This window comes from Ursus arctos, unplaced genomic scaffold, assembly GCF_023065955.2.
Source record: "Ursus arctos isolate Adak ecotype North America unplaced genomic scaffold, UrsArc2.0 scaffold_1, whole genome shotgun sequence".
Classification (NCBI taxonomy): Eukaryota; Metazoa; Chordata; class Mammalia; order Carnivora; family Ursidae; genus Ursus; species Ursus arctos.
In genome coordinates this window covers 105,832,737-105,846,939 of record NW_026622763.1, presented here as the reverse complement: position 1 = coordinate 105,846,939, position 14,203 = coordinate 105,832,737, and the positions used below count along the sequence as shown (strand labels likewise).

At 43.6% G+C, this 14,203-nt stretch overlaps 1 long non-coding RNA gene across 2 annotated transcripts in view; it reads left to right on the top strand.

Annotated features, from left to right (window-relative positions):
* LOC113250299 (uncharacterized) overlaps positions 1 to 9,625 on the top strand; it is a 30,624-nt gene extending 20,999 nt beyond the window's left edge. For both annotated transcript variants that reach the window (XR_006408506.3, XR_008957005.1), the window contains one exon: positions 9,271 to 9,625. This is a non-coding gene — a long non-coding RNA (uncharacterized LOC113250299). The remainder of the gene's footprint in view (positions 1 to 9,270) is intronic.
* The last annotated feature ends 4,578 nt before the right edge of the window (positions 9,626 to 14,203 follow it).

The following is a 14,203-nucleotide window of genomic DNA, read 5'->3' as shown; positions in this document are numbered from 1 at the left end:
GGAAATCGTGACCCCAAGATAAAGTCATGTGCTCCACTGACTGAGCCAGTCAGGTGCCTCTCAAAGCACAATAACTTTTAAATTTGATGAAATTCAATTTATTGTTGTTGTTGTCATTGTTGTTCTTTTAGAGTCATATCTAAAAAATCATTGCCTAATCCAGGTTGTGAAGGTTTACCCTGGGTTTTTTTTCTAAGAGTTTTATAGTTTTAACTCTTATATTTAGGTTTTTGATTCATTTTGAGTTAATTTTTGTATGCGATGTGTTACAATGTGCAGTAGGGGTCAAATTTAATTCCTTTGGATATGGATATCCAGTTTCCTAACACCAGTGATTGAAAAGATCACTCCGTTCCCTTGGAATTGTTTTGGTACCTTTGTTGAAAATCAATTGAATGTAAATGTATGGGTTTATTTCTGTACCCGATTCTATCCTATTAATCTATAGATCTTTCCTTATGCGAGACTCATACCGTTTGATTACTGTTGCTTTGTAGTTAGTTTTAAAATTGGGAAGAGTGAGTCCTCCAGGTTTGTACTACTTTTTCCAGATTGCTCTGGCTGTTCTGCATCCCTTGCAAATCTCTATGAATTTTAGAATCAGCTTGTCAATTTCTACAAAGAATTCAGCCAGGATTCTGATGGGGATTGCACTGAATCTGTAAATTAGTTTGGGGAGCAGTGCCAGCTTAACTATGTTAAGTTTTCCAATCCACAAACATGAGATGTCTTTCCATTTATTTAATTCTTCTTTGATTTATTTCAATAATGTTTTGTTGTTTTCAGAGTATAACTTTTGCATTCCCTTCATGTTATTATTTTTGATGCTATCTTTGATTGTTTGGGATTTTCTACTTTGATAATCATGTCTTTTGTGAACAAAGACAGTTTTATTTCTTCCGTATCAGTCTGTATATCTTTTATTTATTTTTCTTATCTTATTACACTAGCTATGACTTCAGTGTGATATTGAATAGGAATGGTGAGAGAGGACTTCCTTGTCTTGTTCATGATGTTAGCGGCAAAGCATCCAGTTTCCCATTATTAATTATGATGTTAGCAGTAGATTTTCTGTAGTTTCCCTTTATTTGTAGCTTGTTGAGAGTTTTTATCATGAAAGGGTGTTGGATTTTGTTGAATATTTTCTCTGACTCAATTGGTATGATTACATGATTTTCTTCTTTAGCCCATGGATTTTCAAATGGTGAACAAGCTTGCATTTCCTAAATAAATCCCATTTCATCATAGTGTGTAATTCTTTTTATATATTGGATTCATTTTACTAATATTTTGTTAGGGATTTTTGCATCTATGTTCATGAAAGATGCTGATCTCTAGTTTTCCTTTCTTGTAATGACTTTATCTAGTTTTGATATTAGGGTAAAGCTGGATTAATAAAATGAGTTCCAAAGTATTCTTTCTGCTTCTATTTTGTGGAAAGAATTATAGGGAATTGGTATCATTTCTTCCTTAACTGTTTGGTAGAATTCACCAGTAAAACCATCTGGGTCTAGTGCCTTCTTTACTGGAACGATGTTAGCTAATGAGCTCATTTCCTTAATAGATATGGGCCTAATCAGATGACCTATTTCTTCCTGTGTACATTTTGGTAGTTTGTGTTGGACCAAGATATTGGTCCCTTTTATCTACGTTATCAAATCTGTGGGCATGGAGTTGTTTAAAGTATTCCTTCATTATTCTTTTAGCAACCATGGGATCAGTCCTGATGATACCTCTTTAATTTCTGATATTGGTAATTTGTGTATTCTCTCTTTTTTCCTGATTAGCTTAACCAGAAGTTTATAAATTCTGTTGATCTTTTCAAAGAACCAGCCTTTGTTTTGATTTTTCTCAATTTTTTTGTTTTCAAATCTCAACAATTTCTGCTCTAGTTTCTATTATTTATTTTCTTTTGTACTTAAAAAGAACAATTTCTGTGGTTTTCTATGGTGGAAACTTAGTTCGTTGAACTTTGGTCTTCTTTTCTAATATACGCATTTACTAGAACTAATTTCCTTCTAACCACTGTATTTTACTACACTGCACAAATTTTTATAAATTACATTTTTGCTTTCATTTAGTTCAAAATATCTTAATTCCTCTTGATGCTTCTTTGACTCTTGTGTTATTTAGAAGTGTGTTTAATCTCTAAGTATTTGGAGGTTTTCTAGATATTTTTCTGTTGTTGATTTGCAGTTTAATTCTCTATGTGGTATAATTTCTATTCTTTTAAATTTGCTGAAGTATGTTTATGGCCCAAACTGTGGCCTATCTTTGTGAATTTTCCATATGAGTTTGAGAAAAATGTTTATTCTGTTTGCTGGAGTATTTTAAAAATATCAATTAGATCAAGGTAATTGATAGTGATGTTCATCTGTATCTTTACTGATTATCTGTTACCTACATCTTTATCATTTGTTTAATTGATTTATCATTTACTGAGAGAGAGCTTTAGTCTTTAATTATAATAGGGGATTTTGTTTTTCTACTTGCATTTCTATCAGTTTTTGCCTAATGTGTTTTGATGCACTGTCGTCAGGTACATACATGTTAAGGATTGTTATCTCTGCTTGGAGAACTGACTCCTTTCTTATGTAATGCTTCTCTTTATCTCTGATAATTTTCTTTGTCCCAAAGTCTGCTTTGTCGGAAATTAAGATAGTTACTCCAACTTTCTTTTGATAAATGTTAGCATAGTGTATCTTTCTCTATTCTTTCACTGTCAATTTATCTGAATCTTTATATTTAAATTGGGGTTCTTATAGAAAACATAGAGTTGGGTAATTTTTTTAAAGATCTTATTTATTTGAGAGAGAGAGAGGCACACATGCACGTGAATGGGGGGAAGGGCAGTGGGGGGGGGAGAAGGATAAGTAGACTCTGCACTGAGCACTGAGCCCGAGGCGGGGCTGGATCCCATGACCCTGAGATATGACCTGAGCCAAAACCAAGAGTCTGAAGGTTAACTGACTATGCCACCCAGGTGCCCCTATTTGGGTTATTTTTTAATTCACTCTGACAAGTGCTATCTTTACGTGGCACATGTAGACCACTCCTATTTTGAGTAATGATTGATATAGATGGATTAATATCTACCATGTTTAGAACTGTTTTCTATTTATTGCACTTGTTCTTTGTTCTCTTCCCCCCACTTTTATGCCTTCTCTGGTTTTAACTGAGTATTTTATATAACTTAATTTTCTCTTTCCTCAAGATATCAATTACACATCCTAAAAAACCCTTGGTGGTTGTTCTAGAGTTTGCCATACAAATTTACAAATAATCTGGGCCCAATTTCAAATAACACTATACTGTTTCACAGGCAGCGCAGGTATCTTAGAGTATTCCCAATTCCTCCCTCCTGCTCCTTACAACTTTGCTGCCATTTATTTCATATCCACATGCTATAACCATCTGATACATTGTTGTTATTATTATTTTGGGCAATTATCTATTATATCCATTAAGAGTAAGAACGATAGCAGATTTTGTTTTCCCTTCATGTATTCCCTCTCTGATGCTTTTCCTTTCTTTATGAAGATCCAGGTTTCTGATATCCTGGCTTTCTTATGCCCAAGGGATAAGCTCAGGCTGGTGCTGGGAAAGTGTTGAGAAACCCATGTCTCTATGGAGACAGAGGAATGGGCAGTAAGGGCAGGTGGTGATGGACTCCAGTGGGGCCATGGGGCCAAGCTTGCTTTCCTTGTGTGGATTAAGGACACATAACCCCCCGAGTCCGATGGAACAGTTCAGCAGTCTTTCCTAAAAGTTCTTACCAAGTTTGGGACAAATTCATGCTTATTTTGGGGCTAATGGGAGAGAGAATTTTGCCCCTAACCCTGCATTTACTCTGCCTTTAATTTTTGTACATCGAACTTGGGTAACATACGTGTTCATTATCTTGGAGTCTTGTGACACCAACCAAGGTTCTTAAAACCTGTATTGAAGCTTCAAATGTTCTAATCTTAGATATGAACCCAGGGCTGGCAAGTTAGCAAGGAAGGGCAAAGGAAACTTCTTTCCTTCCGCATGCAGCTTGCAGACATGTGACTCAGAGCCACTTAGGAGATGTGGGTGACATGAAGGAAAAACCAAGGTTGATTTGTTATGTGGAAGAAAAGTCTCATTGCAGAGTATCTTCCAACAAAGACCGAAATAGTGAAAAGCTGCCTACATTGTGAGACTGAAAATAGACCGAGTAGAGAAAAACTTGAAGTTCTTTTCAGGAAGATTGTGGTTAAGGGTGAGAGAATGGAGCAGCCCCCAGGGAGAACCACAGAAAAACGAGAAGGTCATCAAGACAGACCCTGCGAGTTGCAGGGTTGGGGAACCAGGAGACTGAGTTCTGGAGCTGGCTCGGCTGCTAGCTCTCCCCGTGCCTGATGAGTCATGATCTTTTCCTGTCTTGGTTTCCTCATCTGTAGCTCTGAAGAGTTTGTACTTGATGCTCTCTCAGGGGGCCTTTGATTCTCAAATTCTCTAACTCTACGGATTGACACATTCTGACATGACGTGAGTTTCTCTTCTTCCGTCGCACCAGCAGTCGGAACAGACTTGTGGGGGACGAGAGGCATTTATTGGACTAAAGAGCGAGCTGAGGGTTAACATTTGTCTCTTTTGCCAGCCGACAACATTCAATTAAACTGTGAGGAGAAGTGGTTTTGGTTGGCAATGCGTCTGTTCTTGTGCTGGGAGTTGAGAAATTGGATTTTCTTCCAGGTCTCTTAAAGAATCAATCTGGGCAGACATCGTGGTATTTTAAGAGGAGGGAAAAGTAAGGAATGTTGAGAAAGTTATGAATGGAGGAGGAAAGCAAAACGAGGGCCTGTGGCTGTGGTCCCCGTCTGCCCATCCCTGTCCCAGGCACCTGTAGGGCTGAACTCTGGACCCAGCTATCTTTCTTCACCTCTCTGCCTTGGGAGGATGTCCAGGGCTCAGCTGTCTGGGTCCCATCTCCGCCCTGCCATTTATTGGCTGTGGGAGCTTGGGCCAATGTCTTAACTGCTCCAAACCTTGGTTTCCTCATCTGTAGATGCCATTGGTGCCAGGGGACCTCATGGAGTTGTTGTGAGGTTAAGTGAGGCAAGCATGCGACACCCTTGGCACTGGGCCTCCATTCGATGGTGGTCATTGTCACTTGGTGGGGGTGGCAGATGTCCCTGCAGAGTGTCAGAACTTATGGCAGATGAGGCCTCCTGACCTTGGGCCCCACCTTCCAGAGACCAGGCCTCCCCACACAGACTCAGGGAGCTGAGAACAGGATGAAAGCTCAGGGAGGCCCCTGATGCCAGATGAGGAGTTGGCACCACTGGGTGGTGAACAGCACCAAAATCAAAGCCGACCATCAAACCAGGACCAAGACCTGAAACTCAGCCTTCCTCATCTCCTCCATTAACAGAGCAGAGCAGAACAGGCAGGACTGTGTCCTTACAGGAGACTTCCAGCCATGCTGAGGGCCCAGGAGAAGCTTCTGGCATTGGGAGGGACAGTTTCTTTGGAAGAAGGCAAGGAAGGGGCTCAAGTCAAAGGGATGCACCAAACCCCGTAGAATGGCCAGGAAGGACCGAGGTGCTTTTGAGTTGCAGAGGCTTTAATAGCCAAAGTGCAGACGTCACTAGAATCAAGTGGCAGGGCATGTGGGAGGGTCTGTTTGGCACCATCTCTCTAGCATCTGGAAGCTCAAGTGTGGGGACTAGCACTGAAAATTGATGAGCTATGAGTTGGTTTGCAAGCGCTATGTCCTAACTCCCTTGGAGATGTGCAGTATCCATGTCTGAGGAGTGGTAGGGTGTGCCAGAATGATCCCTTGACCTGTCCACCCTTCAGGCTCTTAAAACTCATCCCACATGTTCATGGGGTGTGTTGGGGGGAGTGTGGGCTAGTGAGATGTAACCCTGGCCTCTTGCCTCTGAAGGTTCTGGGGCTCTGTTCCCCTCCCTTTCCACAAGGATGGTGATGATTTTTATTTACTTTATTCTATTTCTACATTAAATCTGTTTAAATTTCTTAGCAACTACAGAAAATTTGTTCATTATAACTTTTCTTGGTCACCATTTTTTTTTAAGGACGAATTAAATCAAGAGGAATTGAGGTGTACTGGGCTATTTGAATTTTGTGGAGAGTTACTATGATATAGAGTGGCTGTACTAGCATCCGAGATACCCAGGAGAATCATTTTTCAGTAAATAAGTTCTTTTAATGGGAGTTTTTAAAGAGCTCATCCAGAACCTGGGGTGCAGATGAAAAGTGAAGGGCAGCCTTCGATCTGGAGGAACACAAAGCTGGACATGTTTAAGGGGAAGAGAGGGCATGGGCAGGTCAAACACTTTGATCTTAGGGAATGCTCTTCCACCATCTTTGCAGTAGGTAGCAGGTGCGATCACTGCTCATCTAGTCTGTGAGTCAGCTGTGCTACGATAACAAACCATCCCCCAAACTCAGTGGCTTCGAACACTGAATGCTTATTTCTTTGTCATGTTGCGTAAAGGCGGCTATGGGTGGGCCGCAGGGGCTCTATGCCACCCATCCTGCAGTCTGGAGAAGGCTAACCTGGCTAAGAGCTCCTGTTTTGGACACACTGGTTTTGCAGTGGAAGAGGATGTTGGTGTTGTGGAAATCCGTGATGCACTTCTGGTCTACCTTAGCTAGTAGTCACGCCTGGCTTGTCATGCCTTGACAGCTCAGTGCGACTTATAATCTCCATGGAAGTAGGTGCTATAATTCAAAGGCAACTGGAGGGAATGTAGACTCTCTGGGGAAGAGAATGAATACTGGGAGAGGGGTGGGGGGCACAATACACTCTACCACACTCAGCGGGTTTTCCTCTCTTTCTTGCAAGGCAACAGCCAAGAATACTGGAAATTTCAGATTGCCTTTGCATGGCGGAATGGACAGGTCATTAGCTGGGATCCCTACATCAAAGGCAGTGAGTCCTGCTTACTGAGAGTTTTTTGAAAGAGTTAAATAATGACAAATATAGATGCAGTTGAGATGATTACGTGTCATGTTCTGTAGTCGCTGTTTTACATGTGTTGTCTCGAATAATTTGAAACACAGAAGCTGCCGTAAATTTCACTGAAAAACAAGGTACATTTGAGGCGCAGCTCTCAAAATGGTCTTTTGACCTTCTTTCCAAGCAGAAAAACTTTCTTGGAACACAGAAATGGCAGTTCATTTGGCATTAATGAAGACCAGATATTTTTAGAAATGTTTAGAAGTGGAACTCTTCTCTAAATAAGCCCTTTGTCTTCGAAGAATGATTAAAACACTTCTTCTGGAAGGCATAATGGCACGGCACAGCTGAGACGTCTCAATCCACGCCGGTGTGGGGCAGGGTTTGCAAACTCCATCCTTGTCTGGTGCGCACTGCGCTCCGCCACGGTGCCCTCGAAGCTGAGACATGGGGACACAGTAAAGCATCCCTCGGTTCTGTTCAGGTTGTCACTCACTACTATGGGCTTCCACCATTTTGCAGGGCATTGTGGGTTTCAAGAAAGGGTGTCAATGCTAATGCTTCTTTTTCTTCTCTTTTTATTGATGAAAATGGAACAACCATGTTTACATAAATTTATGCCTGGAAGTTTTTAAGGCAAATTTCTCCAAATTGAAAAATCGTGCTTTGGGACATGTTGTTAGGGACCCCCTCCCATTCTACCAGCCTTTCATATGGTCAGAAAATTTGGAAACAAAGTATTAAATTCAGAGCTAAGTTACTTGATTTTCTTTCTGATTCTGTTTTTCTTTCTTTTTTAAAAAAGTTTTTTTTATAAACTAAGCTCAGCAACCCTCTGTCGCACCCTTCCCGAAACCATTTCCACTCTTTTTGTTCTTTCTTGTTCTCTGTTCGTCCGTGTATCTATGTGAAATGTTTGTTCTGTTCTCAGCGTTTTCAGTACAGAGATCTGACCTCTTTCTGTGGACACGAGTGCTTAGCTCTCTTACCTGCACCGTTCCCTTCTCCTTGTCGATAATCATGTGATAGGTTTTGGCTCAACAATTCTGACATTATTATGAGAATTACTAACGGCCTCTTCTTTGGTTTGCTTGTCTAGGGGCTGACCCATGTTTCCTCCCCAAGCTTCTTTCAATCATCAACAAATACCACACCTATCTATGTGTTTTCTACGTTCTTGGCGCCTCCCTTTTAGAACCCCCCACCCTATCGCTCTGATCTCGGCCCCCTGATTTCCAGGCTGGCCGTACAAGCTGTTGTCCTTTAGCATCTACCTGGAAATGCCCTTTTCCTGCGTCTTCTGTTAGAGCCCCACCTCCCAGAGCTCATGTTTTCCTCTTTTTTTGGTTTTCTGTCTCCACGTGGTGGAGTACATCCTTTAGTGGACTCCTGAGAAAAGGAGCCAGGAAATAATTATTTGAGATCTGGCCAAATGGTGTCTTTATTCTATCCCTGTGTTCGATTAATAGTTGATTGGGTGTAGCCTTCGAGGGTGGAGATATTTACTTCTCGCAGACTTTTGAAGGCATTGCCCCATCGTTGCCTTGTTTCCAGCGTGGCTCCTGAGAATGTCTGACAGGTCTTTCCATCCCTAATGCTTCGTATAGAACTCCCACCTTTGATTTGGCATTCTAGCTCAGTAAGGTTTAGGATCTTTTTCTCTACTGTCTGTGTTTGTGAAATGTCACAGTGATGTGCCTTGACAAATGTCCTTCTTCTTTCACTGTTTCAATGTTCGGGCTGGAAACTTATACCCTTCAATTCCGGTATTTTTAAAAATATTATTTATCTGATAATTTCCTCCCTATGGTTTTCTGTTCTTTCATTCTGTGATTCTGTTTCTCAGATGTTGGGCCTCCCGGGTGGACCTGTAATTTCCTTGTCTTTCCTGTTTTATTTTCTCTCTCTTGGATTTTTGGTTATACTCTCTGAGGGATTTCTTCTACTTAATCCACCAAAATCTTATATTGATTTTTTTTTTAGTTTTGTTATGACACTTTTTCCCAGATTTTTTCCAGATTTTTTGCAAATAAAAACTGTATATATTCATGGTGTAAAACATGTTTTGATATACATATATATTTGAAACGATGACCACAATCAGACTAATTAACATATCCATACGTAGTTCCCAGTGTGTGTGTGTGTGTGTGTGTGTGTGTGTGTGTGTATGTGGACAATACTTAAGACCAACTCTCTAGCAAATTCCAAGTATACTATACAGTGTTATTAACTATCATCACCATGTGGTACACCCCCAGATTCTGGAACTTTTCTTTCTTTTTTTTTTTTAAAGATTTTATTTATTTATTTAACAGAGATAGAGACAGCCAGCGAGAGAGGGAACACAAGCAGGGGGAGTGGAAGAGGAAGAAGCAGGCTCATAGCAGAGGAGGCTGATGTGGGGCTCGAACCCAGAACGCTGGGATCACGCCCTGAGCCGAAGGCAGACGCTTAACCGCTGTGCCACCCAGGCGCCCCTGGAACTTTTCTTAAAACTACGTTTGTGCCCTTGAACCAACTTCTCCCCGGGTCCCCTACCCCCTCAGCCCCTAGTTGGCACCGTTCTCTGCTTTTGTGAGTTTGGCTTTTTTTAGAATCCACACATAAGTGAGATTTCTTGTGGTGTTTTTAACTTCTAAAAGATTTCTTATTCAGTAAATATTCTCATTTAAAAAAACAGCGTCCTTTTCTTGTTTCCTAGATGCAATATTTCTTCTTTGCTTTCTATGAATGTTCATTATTAACCTCTGGAAAGTTTTCTCTACTTCCTGCACTATCTCCATTGCCTCTAAGTTCCTTAATCAAAGAACTAACTAATTAAATAATTTCTGTTGGTTGTTTGTCTATTTCTTATTGATGAGTTTTCCTGGAGGGCTTGACTGGTGGTCCGTATTTAAGAATGGGCCATGAAAATGTTCACAGGTGCAGCTTGTGGGAACAGGAACTTCTCAGCGGCGTGAGGACCACCTATTTTTCTGTGGGACTCCATTGATTAGCCTCTGAAGCTCAGTGCGTTTCTCTATGGAGGAACTTTCTGGTTTCTGCCAGGACAGTGTTACGGGTTGAACTGTATCTCCCAAAAAAGGACATGTTCAAGTCCTAGTCCCCAGAACCTCAGAATGTGATCTTTGGAGTAAGGTTGTTGCAGAAGTGATTGGTTAGGGGGAAAGGCACACTGGGGTGGGGTGGCCCCCAATCCAATATGACAGGTGTCCTTAGGAGACAGACACGTCCAGCGAGAGGCCATGTGACCACAGAGACAGAGCCTGCGGTCATGATGTCACAAACCAAGGAGCACCTGCTATCTCTGGAGGTGGAAAAAGATAAGAAAGATCCTGTCCTGGAGGCTGGAAATGGAGTGTGGCCACGCTGACACCTCCGTTTTGGACTCCCAGCCTCTAACGCTGAGAGACACTAAACCTCTGGTGTGGCTCTTTGTGACAGTAGTTTCGGGACACAGTTCCAGTGGTACAGGTGACTGGCTGCTACCTGCTAGGGAGGCAGAGGGGCAAGGGACTGGGAAGGGACATGTCCTCCTCTGGACTGTGCGACGGTACCCAATGGCCCTCACCACGTCCATGGTCAACGTAGCATCTCACCTTGCCCTGCTCTGTGTCCCGTGTCCCCAGGGCCTGGATCTTTGGTTTCCTTTCTCTTGAAAGGAGACTCCTGGTTCCTCTGGGGGGAGGAAGGGGTGACCCAGACTCCCGATTAGTCCTGTGTTTTCAGCCTCAGCTCACTCCTGAAACAATTGCAACCTCCTGTTCCTGAGCCACCTGCTGTCATATCAAAGGTCCTGTGATCCAATCCCTCCATTCTCCCCGAGGGAGTGAGGGCGCCCTCTTGTGGCCCCCAAGCATCCGCTCCGTGCATTCCCCCAGACCACCTCCTTTGGTCTCTCCTGGGGTCAAAGAAGGCCCAGGAGGGAAGCCTCCATGTCTGATGCGTCTGGGCATCACCCCCACTTCCTGGCACAGCGTTTTCACACAAGAGCCCTTCAGCACACATATGTGGAATAAATGAAGGGACTCAGAAGACATTGAAGCTGAAATGAGTAGACATTTGGCTTTGTGCCCAAGAGAAAATCAATCCTAAGGTTAAGATCGCTAAAAAACACAAAACAAAACAAAACCATTCCACCCATCCTTTATAAATGGAAATTTATATTTCAAAGTTTAAAAAAATGAGTCAAAATTGGAACTTTGGTGTAGTCTGATAATTATAAAACCAAACACCGTCTTGCTGAGATTTTTGAATTCCAATCAACTGCGAAAGTTTCTTGGCTTGTCTCACATTTGGGTTTGACATCCTTAAAATTAATCGGTTGAGCCTGGTTTATAGCTCACGGAATTCTGGGAAGAATGCTGTATTTTTAACTGGGCAATTTTACACAAATTTTCCTAGAGCTGGCTCCACGCTGGAGGGTTACTTCTGCTCAGTGCGATCTTCTCATTCCCCTAGATGGAGAGGGCAGACATGTTCCCCCAAACTTACTTGTTCAACATAAATAGAAAACTCCTCCTGTAAGGCATTTCTTTGCAAGCATGTATATGTTACAAGGTATTTCCCTGGCACTGAAGGTCAAAGACTTACTTTAGGACTCAAAGCCCTCCCTCATGTCTCGCCGGGCAGATGCTTTCGTGAACATCTAATTTCTATTTTAGGCTCTTGGGTCCATGTGCCATTCAGTGACAAAGATTTCCCTTCCTCTCTGATTAGAAAAATGATTTTAAGAAAAATCATGGAAAATCAGGATGGGGTCCATTTTGACTCTAGCAGAAGAAATCATGGAATTCCTGCGGTAATTACGCAGTGGCCTGACTGATCTGTTAGCCCAGGACTCACATTAGAAAGTTGCCCTGTGAACAGCCTTTATTCATGCATCAGGCAAGACTCCTTTGGTTACAAGGGTTGGAAACCTGACTCAAATTAGTGTAAAAAATGAACAATTTTTTGGCTCACATAATCAAAGGGAAAGTTGAGATGGATAGGGTGGGACAAAGTCTGGGGCAGACATGGGTTTAGACATCTGGAGCCGGGGAGCTGTGGCCCTCTCTCTCCCTGTCTCTCCTCTCTGCTTTGTTCTCTTGGGCTGGCTTCCTGCGAAGGGCTGCAAATATGGCGGCTCCTGGCGTCGGATCAGAGAAGGCCTGAGACTGGCGGGCTCTAGGCACAGCTGGAAACCCTGCAGAAGAGCTCGGTGTGGACCCCTGTGACATATGCTCTTCCCCAGATCGACCAGTGGAGGTGGTGCTGGAAGGTTGTGCAGGAACAGGACAGCTCTCTTGAAGCACATGGTGAGAGGGCATCAAGCACATGGTGACGAACACTGTGTTTTCCCTCACAGCCTCCTAGCCTGGTGTGCTTGAGTGACTGGAGGAGAAATGTCATCTAGCTTTAGACTCTCCAAACTTGCTACGGTGGCCTGATAGCAGCAGTGGGCCGGAGCAGTGGAAGGGTTGCATCAGTGTGCGAGCGCCAGGTGCTGGGGAGCTCGGGAGGGGGTAGCCATCCCACCTTGCCTCTGAGCTTGAGGTCCGGGGGAGCTGAACCTGGAGAGTCAGGTGTTTATAGCCTGGGGCAGGGAAAGAAGCCAAGGCTGGAAGCCAGGCAGAGGCAAATATGGTTCATACAACCTTGGCCCCTCTGGGGCTCAGTGCCAGACCTGTCCCAACATTGCCAGACACAGCTGCCACTCACTCGTTGTACAGCTGGGGAAACTGAGCCACAGAAGGCAGAGCTGACTTGCCCGAGACCTGAGGTTCGTTAATGGCAGAGAAGGCCCTGGGGCCTCATTCCTGCTTTCCACGCTGCTGCTCGAGGAGGCTTGAAACTGGCACTGGGGTGGAATGGGGAATGCCAGCTGCCCTCTGGCTGTGGGGTCAGTGGAAACCTCAAATCCTCCTCTTTGGTCGGGCTTACGATTCTTCTTCTCTTCAAATAGTAGAGTTGTGTCTTTGGAGGATTTTACATCAGGCTGCCCCTGGAATCTCACGTGGCCCCGGTCCGAGGAGGTGCACTCCAGCCTCTCGGGCAACTCCGTGCATGTCACTGCAGGTGTAGACACTGGTGATGGGCCCTGAAGTCGCAAACTCTGTGAACAAGCAGAAAGCCTTGCGACGCTCCCCTCCATCCACGTTCAGCCCCTTCTAGGAATTTGATTTTTATCTTACAGGCAGGAATGCCCGTTAACTTGCCTTGTCTTTCCCTTCTCCGTGCCTTCCAAGCATTGGCAAGCGCAGAATTCGATTGCAGGACCGTCTGTGCAAACTCAGGAGTGCTCACTGCGCTGACCGGGAAATGCCCTTGGACAGTGTGCCCTGACCTGAGAACCCACCCCCTCCACCCTCACCCAAGGAAGGGGCCACTATTTGCCGCTCTAGTTTATGCCTTTGTGGAGATTAATGTGCAACTGATGACCATGTGTTGTCCTTTTATTCGGGGAATATCGTGGTCTTAAGATTAGGGCCAGTTTTGCAGAAGTGGGATTCTTCTTCTCCCGTAATGCTGTAGTCTTCATGTCTGCTGCTATTTGCCGAATCTGTTGATGCCTGTCGGGAAGACCCTTTCTTGGTCTCGAGCAATATCCTTGGGGCTGAAGAGTGAGGAGTGTTGGCTGTGACCCAGAAAAGGCCTTTTCAAGTGTGGAAGGCAGTGAGGCACCTTTCGACTTGCCAGGCGATCATGAGCTCATCTCTCAACAGGGGACAAAGGTCACAGTGATGGGCTTCTGGGTGCCTTCAGCTCCGTTAGTGCTCTCTGGTGGTTATTATGGCGACAGGGACAGGGTGGTGGTAGGGAACCTATCTGGGGAGGATTATGTAAAATGGAAATAGGTGAGCTCTGGACTTCTCCAGCTGGTTGTGAATCATCCAATGTCCAAGGTGTCTGCCCATAACCTTCCTTAAGATTCTCACAAAGTCAATGGGTCTCCCTCTCAACTGAGATGCCATTTACAACTTCAAGGTCATGTCAGTCATATTATTTACATTCTCTTTTCCATGTTGAATGAAAATGGTATTTGAGGAGAAATCATTTCACATTTAAAAAATGAATTAAGCGTTCTATGCAGGTGTGTTCTCCCACATTATATTATAGTGCAGATGAGACGTTGCAATTCGTTATAATGGTCTGTATTTGTGTGGGTTGGTTTTATGTGTTTGCTGGTTTGGTGGAGACTGCAAATGGCAGGCGGAATTTATCAGAAGAAATGCCAAGGGAGAGGTACGGAAGGAACAACAATAGAGA